This window comes from Pristiophorus japonicus, unplaced genomic scaffold (assembly GCF_044704955.1).
Source record: "Pristiophorus japonicus isolate sPriJap1 unplaced genomic scaffold, sPriJap1.hap1 HAP1_SCAFFOLD_327, whole genome shotgun sequence".
NCBI lineage: Eukaryota > Metazoa > Chordata > Chondrichthyes > Pristiophoridae > Pristiophorus > Pristiophorus japonicus.
Genome location: NW_027253073.1, coordinates 134,166 through 143,948, shown reverse-complemented (window position 1 = coordinate 143,948; position 9,783 = coordinate 134,166). Strand labels below are relative to the sequence as shown.

At 47.5% G+C, this 9,783-nt stretch overlaps 1 long non-coding RNA gene across 1 annotated transcript; it reads left to right on the top strand.

Moving 5' to 3' along the window:
• The first annotated feature begins 645 nt into the window (after positions 1–645).
• LOC139249577 (uncharacterized) lies at positions 646–9,519 on the top strand. Its single transcript, XR_011591218.1, has 2 exons — positions 646–766; positions 9,109–9,519. It is a non-coding gene; the product is annotated as an uncharacterized lncRNA (long non-coding RNA).
• Positions 9,520–9,783: the final 264 nt, after the last annotated feature.

Genomic DNA, 9,783 nt, shown 5'->3' with positions numbered 1-9,783 from the left:
TTCACATCTCCCTGAACACACGGACAATATCACTGCCCATAGAGACCAGAGGAATTACACCCAGCTATATGCTGTGTATGTGGATAGATATAATAGTCATAAAATGCCATAAATTAATATCCCAACTCAAAAATATTAAACACACATCTGTGAATAAAAATAATACAATACCACCATTAAATGGCGGAGCAGGCTTGAGGGCCAGATGACCTACTCCTCCTATTTCATATGTTCTTATGCCAGACCAAGTAAAACTGAATGAAGGATCATTTAATTCATCAATGATCACCCGCTCCACATTTCCCTGCTGAATATTCCCTACCTTGGGAATAATGGTTTGGGCCTACACTGTGAATAAATCTCACCAATGGTCGCTCCCAGTGCGAAGTCTCGGCCGACGGGAGCCCGTCTGGAACTAGGTTGTGGAGATGAGTGGGACTCACTGGATTTACTGGGCAGCTGTCTGTGTCACACCTGATGTGGAGAGTTCATCGTAACATTCGGGAAATGCTCGATCCCAGAGCAAACCGCTGTTGTACTGGTGGGGGAGGAGGGACTGGGTATCATGTTTACCAAGGCAATGTCCTCCTTCCCATTTAAATATTTCCCTCTAACCCTCCCATTAATATATTTATTATGGAGCATCAGAACCTGGGAACGTCTGTCACCGCCATGGCTGAAGGTCCAAACATGGGGAGAAGATCCAACATCTTCAACAAGAATGAGAATGGACACAGCTAGGTTCACTTCACCACTCCCAGAGCAGGTACAGCACGGGTTATATACAGAGTAAAACTCCCTCTACACTGTCCCATCAAACACTCCCAGGCAGGTACAACACGGGTTAGATACAGAGTAAAGCTCCCTCGACACTGTCCCATCAAACACTCAGGCAGGTACACCACGCGTTGGATATAGAGGAAAGCTCCTTCTGCCATGTCCAACTAAACACTCCCAGGGGCAAATACAGCATGGGTTGGATACAGAGTAAAGCTCCCTCTGCACGGTCCAATTACCAGGACAGGTACATCAAGGGTTAGAAACAGAGTAAAGCTCCCTCTACACTGTCCCATCAAACACTCCCAGGGCAGGTACAGGGGGTTAGATACAGAGTAAAGCTCCCTCTACACTGTCCCATCAAACAATCCCAGGGCAGGTACAGCACGGGTTAGGTGCAGAGTAAAGCTCCCTCTACACTGTCCCATCAAACATTCCCAAACACATACAGCAGAGGTTACATGCGGAGTGAAGCTCCGTCTACAATGTCCCATGAAACAATCTCAGGACACCTACCACATGGGTTACAAACATAGTAAGGCTTCCTCTACACTAACCCATCAAATACTTCCAGTACAGGTTAAACATGGGTTAGATACAGAATAAAGCTCCCTCTACATTGTCCCATCAAACACTCCCTGTACAGGTACAACATGGGTTAAATACAGAATAATGCTCCCTCAAAAGTAGTAATCTCAAGATTGCTACCAGTGCCACATGCCACGTGCTAGTCAGAGTAGGAATCTCAGAAAAGCTCAGATGAATATGTGGCTTGAGGAGTGGTACAAACGGGAGGGATTCAAATTCCTGGGACATTGGAACCGGTTCTGGAGGAGGTGGGACCAGTACAAACTGGACGGTTTGCACCTGGGCAGGGCTTGAACCAATGTCACAGGGGAAGTGTTTGCTCATGCTGTTGGGGAGGAGTTAAATTAATATGGCAGGGGGATGGGAACCTATGCAGGGAGACAGAGAAGTAGAATGGGGGCAGAAGCAAAAGATAGATAGAAAGAAGAAAAGTAAAAGTGGAGGGCAGAGAAACCTAAGGCAAAAAGGGCCACATTACAGCAACATTCTAAAGGGGCAAAGTGTGTTAGAAAGACTAGCCTGAAGGCTCTGTGCCTCAATGCGAGGAGTATTCGGAATAAGGTGGACAAATTAACTGCGCAGATAGCAATTAACTGGTATGAAGTAATTGGCATCACGGAGACATGGCTTCAGGGTGACCAAGGCTGGGAACTCAACATTCAGGGGTATTCAACATTTAGGAAGGGTAGACAGAAAGGAAAAGGAGGCAGGGTGGCATTGTTAAGTAAAGAGGAAATTAATGCAATAGTAAGAAAGGACATTTGCTTTGATGATGTGGAATCGGTATGTGTGGAGCTACGGAATACGGAAAGGCAGAAAACACTAGAGGGAATTGTGTACAGAGCACCAAACCATAGTAGTGAGGTTGGGGAGAGCTTCAAACAAGAAATTAGGGATGCATGCAATAAAGATACAGCAGTTATCATGGGCGACATTAATCTACATATAGATTGGGCTAACCAAACTGGTAGCAATGCGGTGGAGGAGGATTTCCTGGAGTGTATTGGGGATAGTTTTCTTGGCCAATATGTCGAGGAACCAACGAGGGAGCTGACCATCCTAGACTGGGTGACATGTAATGAGAAGGGACTAATTAGCAATCTTGTTGGGCGAGGCCCCTTGGGGAAGAGTGACCATAATATGGTAGAATTCTTTATTATGATGAAGAGTGACACACTTAATTCAGAAACTAAGGTCCTGAACTTAAGGAAAGGTAACTTTGATGGTTTGATGTGTGAATTGGCTTGAATAGACTGGCAAATGTTACTTAAAGGTTTGACGGTGGATGGGCAATGACAAACATTTAAAGATCACATGGATGAATTCAGCAATTGTACATCCCTGTCTGGAGTAAAAATAAAACTGGGAAGGTGGCTCAACTGTGGCTAACAAAGGAAAATAAGGATAGTGTTAAATCCAAGATAGCGGCTTATAAATTGGCCAGAAAAAGCAGCAAACCTGAGGACTGGGAGAAATTTAGTATTCAGCAGAGGAGGACAAAGGGTATAATTAAGAGGGGGAAATTGAGTATGAGAAGAATCTTGCTGGGAACATAAAAACTGAATGCAAAAGCTTATATAGATATGTGAAGAGAAAAAGATTAGTGAAGACAAACGTAGGTCCCTTGCAGTCGGATTCAGGTGAATTTATAATGAGGAACAAAGAAATGGCATACCAATTGAACAAATAATGCGGTTCTGTCTTCACGAAGGAAGACACAAATAACCTTCTGGAAGTACTAGGGGACAGAGTGCCAGTGAGAACTGAAGGATATCCATATAAGGTTGGACATTGTTTTAGGGAAATTGATAGGATTGAAGTCCGATAAATCCCCGGGGCCTGATAGTCTGCAACCCAGAGTACTTAAGGAAGTGGCCCTAGAAATAGTAGATTCATTGGTGATCATTTTCCAACAGTCTATCGACTTTGGATCAGTTCCTATGGACTGGAGGGTAGCTAATGTAACAACACTTTTTAAAAAGGGAGGGAGAGGGAAAGCGGGTAATTATAGACTGGTTAGCCTGACATCAGTAGTGGGGAAATTGTTGGAATCAATTATTAAAGATTAAATAGCAGCACATTTGGAACACAGTGACAGGATCGGTCCAAGTCAGCATGGATTTATGAAGGGGAAATCATGCTTGACAAATCTTCTGCAATTTTTTGAGGATGTAACTAGTAGAGTGGACAAGGAGAACCAGTGGAAGTCATGTATTTGGCCTTTCAAAAGGTTTTTGACAAAGTCCCACACAAGAGATTGGTGTGCAAAATTAAAGCACATGGTATTGGGGGTAATATACTGACGTGGATAGAGAACTGGTTGGCAGACAGGAAGCAGAGAGTCGGGATAAACGGGTCCCTTTCTAAATGGCAGGCAGTGACCAGTGGAGTGCCGCAGGGCTCAATGCTGGGATCCCAGCTCTTTACAACATACATCAATGATTTGGATGAAGGAATTGAATGTAATATCTCCAAGTTTGCAGATGACACTAAAGTGGGTGGCAGTGTGAGCGGTGAGGGGGACGCTAAAAGACTGCAGGTTGACTTGGACAGGTTAGGTAGTGGGCCAATGCATGGCAGATGCAGTATAATGTGGATAAATGTGAGGTTATCCACTTTGGGGGCAAAAACGCGATGACAATATTATTTGAATGGTGGCAGATTAGGAAAAGGGGAGGTGCAACGAGACCTGGGTGTCATGGTTCATCAGTCATTGAAAGTTGGCATGCAGGTTCAGCAGGTGGTGAAGAAGACAAATGGAATGTTGGCCTTCATTGCTAGTGGATTTGAGTATAGGAGCAAGTTATACAGGCTCTTGGTGAGGCCTCACCTGGAATATTGTGTTCAGCTTTGGTCTCCTAATCTGAGGAAGGACTTTCTTGCTATTGAGGGAGTGCAGCGAAGATTCACCAGACTGATTCCCGGGATGGCAGGACTGACAAATGAGGAGAGACTGAATCACCTGGGCCTTTATACATTGGAATTTAGAAGGATGAGAGGCGATCTCATAGAAACATAAAAGATTCTGACAGGACAGGATAGATGCGGGAAGAATGTTCCCAATGTTGGGGAAGTCCAGAACCAGGGGACACAGTCTTAGGATAAGGGGTAGGCCATTTAGGACTGAGATGAGGAGAAACTTCTTCACTCAGTGAGTTGTTAACCTGTGGAATTCCCTGCCGCAGACAGTTGATGCCAGTTCATTGGATATATTCAAGAGGGAGTTAGACATGGCCCTTGCGGCTAAGGGGATCAAGGGGTATGGAGAGAAAGCAGGAAAGGGATACTGAGGGAGTGATCAGCCATGATCTTATTGAATGGTGGTGCAGGCTGGAAGGGCCGAATGGCCTACTCCTGCACCGATTTTCTATGGTTCTATGAATGAGATTTGATCTTATAGAAACATATAAGATTATGACAGGACTGGACAAGGTGGATGCAGAGAAGATGTTTCCACTGATGGGGGAGACTATAACTAGATGGCTTGATGTTAGAATAAGGGGCCGCCCATTTAGAACTGAGATGACGAGAAATTTCTGCTCTCAAACGGTTGTGAATCTGTTGAATTCGTTGCCTCAGAGAGCTGTGGAAGTTAGGACATTAAGAAACTGTCTATTTCTGTCTTAAATTTATTTAAACGATAAGGGGTTAAGGGGTTATGGGGAGCGGGCAGGGAAGTGGAGCTGAGTCCATGATCGCATCAGCCATGATCTTATTGAACGGAGGAGCAGGTTCAAGAGGCCTTATGGCCTACTCCTGCTCCTATTTCTTCTGTTCTTATTTATTGAAAATATACAGGAATGTTTCCTGACTCAACATGTTAATGAAGTAACTTGGGAAAATTATATATTGGATGTGGTGTTTAGTAGTGAGCCTGACCTCCTATCAGGTCTCCGTGTGGGGGAACATCTGGGCAACAGTAATCACATTGTAGGGTCCCAATTGGCCAGGAGAACCAAAGTGACTGAGAACCTGCAACTCGCACCGAATTTCAGAAGGGCAAACTTCTCCAAAATGGCAGAGGACTTGCAACAGGTAAATTGGCCAATCCAACTCGGTGGTGATGTGACCGATGTTGAATACAAATGGAACGTATTTCAGAATTAAAATGTGGAAAACTAACGTAGCCAAAATCTAAAGATGGAAATGTGGTAAGAAAAAGCCAAGGTAGCTGACTGGCTCTGTGCAAAGACAAATAACATGTAAACAGAAATGTCTCTATAAATTAAAGAAATTTAACACACAAATAAATAGCGTTGAATACAAAGAAAACGGAAGCGGCTATTCGATCAGCAAAAAGGTTATTTGGAAAAAAGAATTGTAGGCAACTGTGGCAGTCATGGGAAGAGCCTTTTTTATTTATGTAAAGAGTCAGAGAACTATCAAAGACTGTGTTGGGCCACTGAAGGGTGTTCAAGGACAGGTTACAAAGGACTCACTGAGTATGGTGGAAATATTAATCAGCACTTTGATGAGTCTTCACCCTTGAAGATCATGCAAAAATATTAGAATTTAATAACACTAGTTTTCCTCAGTAACATTAACATAGATAAGAATATTGCTTTAGAAAAAAAGTAAGAACTTAAAAATACATAGAGTAGCCAGCCGAAGGTCCTCCTGGACATGGGACATGTGCTGTGTGAGGGTTCTCCAGGAGATGGGACATGTGCTGTGTGAGCCCCTCCGAGAGATGGGACATGTGCTGTGCGAGGGTCCTCCGGGAGATGGGACATGTGCTGTGTGAGCTCCTCCGGGAGATGGGACTTGTGTTGTGTGAGGGTCCTCCGGGAAATGGGACATGTGCTGTGTGAGGATCCTCCGGGAGATGGGACATGTGCTGTGTGAGGGTCCTCCAGGAGATGGGACATGTGCTGTATGAGGATCATCCGGGAGATGGGGCATGTGCTGTGTGAGGGTCCTCCGGGAGATAGGACATGTGCTGTGTGAGGATCCTCCGGGAGATAGGACATGTGCTGTGTGAGCCCCTCCGGGAGATGGGACATGTGCTGTGTGAGGGTCCTCCGGGAGATAGGACATGTGCTGTGTGAGGATCCTCCGGGAGATAGGACATGTGCTGTGTGAGGATCCTCCGGGAGATGGGACATGTGCTGTGTGAGGGTCCTCCGGGAGATGGGACTTGTGTTGTGTGAGGGTCCTCCGGGAGATAGGACATGTGCTGTGTGAGGGTCCTCCGGGAGATGGGACATGTGCTGTGTGAGGGTCCTCCGGGAGATGGGACATGTGCTGTGTGAGGATCCTCCGGGAAATGGGACATGTGCTGTGTGAGCCCCTCCGGGAGATGGGACATGTGCTGTGTGAGGGTCCACCGGGAGATGGGACATGTGCTGTGTGAGGGTCCTCCGGGAGATGTGACGTGTGCTGTGTGAGGGTCCTCCGGGAGATGGGACATGTGCTGTGTGAGGATCCTCCGGGAGATGGGACATGTGCTGTGTGAGGGTTCTCCGGGAGATGAGACATGTGCTGTGTGAGCCCCTCTGGGAGATGGGTCATGTGCTGTGTGAGCCCCTCCGGGAGATGGGACATGTGCTGTGTAAGGGTCCACCGGGAGATGGGACATGTGCTGTGTGAGGGTCCTCCGGGAGATGTGACGTGTGCTGTGTGAGGGTCCTCCGGGAGATGGGACATGTGCTGTGTGAGGATCCTCCGGGAGATGGGACGTGTGCTGTGTGAGGGTTCTCCGGGAGATGAGACATGTGCTGTGTGAGCCCCTCTGGGAGATGGGTCATGTGCTGTGTGAGGGTCCTCCGGGAGATGGGACATGTGCTGTGTGAGCCCCTCCGGGAGATGCGACATGTGCTCTGTGAAACCCTCCGGGAGATGGGACTTGTGCTGTGTGAGGATCCTCCGGGAGATGGGACATGTGCTGTGTGAGGGTCCTCCGGAAGATGGGACATGTGCTGTGTGAGCCCCTCCGGGAGATGGGACATGTGCTGTGTAAGCCCCTCCGGGAGATGGGACATGTGCTGTGTGAGGGTCCTCCGGGAGATGGGACATGTGCTGTCTGAGGGTCCTTAGGGAGATGGGACATGTGCTGAGTGAGGGTCCTCCGGGAGATGGGACATGTGCTGTGTGAGGGTTCTCCGGGAGATGGGACATGTGCTGTGTGAGCCCCTCCAGGAGATGGGACATGTGCTGTGTGAGCCCCTCCGGGAGATGGGACATGTGCTGTGTGAGCCCCTCCAGTTGATTTGACATGTGCTGTGTGAGCCCCTCCGGGAGATGGACATGTGTTGTGTGAGGGTCCTCCGGGAGATGGGACATGTGTTGTGTGAGGGTCCTCCGGGAGATGGAAATGTGCTGTGTGAGGGTCCTCCGGGAGATGGACATGTGCTGTGCGAGGGTCCTCCAGGAGATGGGACATGTGCTGTGTGAGGGTCCTCCGGGAGATGGGACATGTGCTGTGTGAGGGTCCTCCGGGAGATGGGACATGTGCTGTGTGAGCCCCTCCGGGAGATGGGACATGTGCTGTGTGAGGGTCCTCCGGGAGGTGGGACATGTGCTGTGTGAGGGTCCTCCGGGAGATGGGACATGTGCTGTGTGAGCCCCTCCGGGAGATGGGACATGTGCTGTGTGAGCCCCTCCGGGAGATGGGACATGTGATGTGTGAGGGTCCACTGGGAGATGGGACATGTGCTGTGTGAGCCTCTCCCGGAGATGGGACATGTGCTGTGTGAGCCCCTCCGGGAGATGCGACATGTGCTGTGTGAGGGTCCTCCGGGAGATGGGACATGTGCTGTGTGAGCCCCTCCGGGAGATGGGACATGTGCTGTGTGAGGGTCCTCCGGGAGATGGGACATGTGCTGTGTGAGGGTCCTCCGGGAGATGGGATATGTGCTGTGTGAGCCCCTCCGGGAGATGGGACATGTGCTGTGTGAGCCCCTGGCCTGTATGTTTAATAGCTCACTGCACTCTGGAATGGGCCTTACAGATAGGAAGGAGGCTAAAGTAGTCCCCATTTTTAAAACAATGTGACAATGCACACCTGGGTAACTATAGGCCCATCAGTTTAATATCAGTAATAGGTAAGATGCTTGAAAGAATCATAAGGGATGCAATATATGAATACTTGGATAGGGAGGGACATATTAGGGAAAGCCAACATGGCTTCATAAAGAGTTCATGTCTCACAACTCTAATTGTTTTTTTTGAAGAAGTTACAATGTTGGTGGATGAGGGAAGCCCAGTAAACATTGTCTGCTTAGATTTCCAAAAACCTTTTGATAAGGTATCGCACAAGAGGCTTCTCTAAGATCGGAGTCTCTGGTATTAGTGAAATATATTGAAGTGGATACAGAACTGGCCGGCAGGATGTAGGTAAAGAGCAGTTTTTGATGGATATGGATCTGTTTGGAGACCAGTCACCAGTGGTGTCCTGCAGGGATCAGTGTTGGGACCATTGCTTTTCCCTATTTTTATTAATGATCTGGATTTTGGGGTTGGGGCACAATTTTGAAATGATACCAAGATCTGTGCGAGTGCTCGAACTGTAGAAGTGGCTCGTCTGATTCAGGCAGATGTTGAAGTGTTGGGACACTGGCCTCATGACTGTGTTGTAGGTATTAGGCACCCTCGGGCAACGGCACCTGTAGGATAAGGTTAGAATTAAATATGTAACATGTAACTTGTACCATAAAATGGTAACCAGTGAAGCCTCAAGGGATTTCTGTTAGCTGAAATAGACTGCATTCCTGGAGACTGATACTTGTTGTTTCCCACACACAGGACCAGCATGCAAGCTCTGCAGGTGTCTCTAATCAGCATACCTCAGGACCAAATGTTCTAGTAACAATACGGCTCTGTAGCTGGATGGGGATAAGGAGGCTACCCAATTCCAGCATCCAAGGACAGTAAGATAAGAGAAGCCCAGGCCATGTTACAAGACACATGAGTCATCCCTAGCAACACACCCCTTCGCAACACATCTCTTGGCAACACATGAGCCACTTTACGTTTAGAGACTAACGCTATTGGTCTAATGTAACTGTAGTAAACTGTTGTATGTAACTGTAGTAAACTGTTGTAAAACCTATAAAGATCCATGAAACCCTTTGTTCAGCGGAGAGAAGCCTGGACTCAGTCTTGTGATTTCCTCCCCGCTGGCGTAATTAAAGGCCGCACTGGCGTTGGAACCGACTCTGAGTGTTGAGTGATTCTTCTGATAAAAACTAACACTAACAACTGGAAAATGATGTATAACTTAGATAAGTTCAGTGTTATGCATGTGGGCAGGGCAAATGCTCAACATTCATACACCCTCCAGGGAAAGGCATTAAAGATGGTGGAGATAGAAAGAGATTTAGACATTCTAGTGAATACACCCTTAAAGGTACACGAGCAATGCAGTGCAGCGACAGTTAGAGCAAATAGGGTGCTGGGGTGTATCCATAGGACAATTCA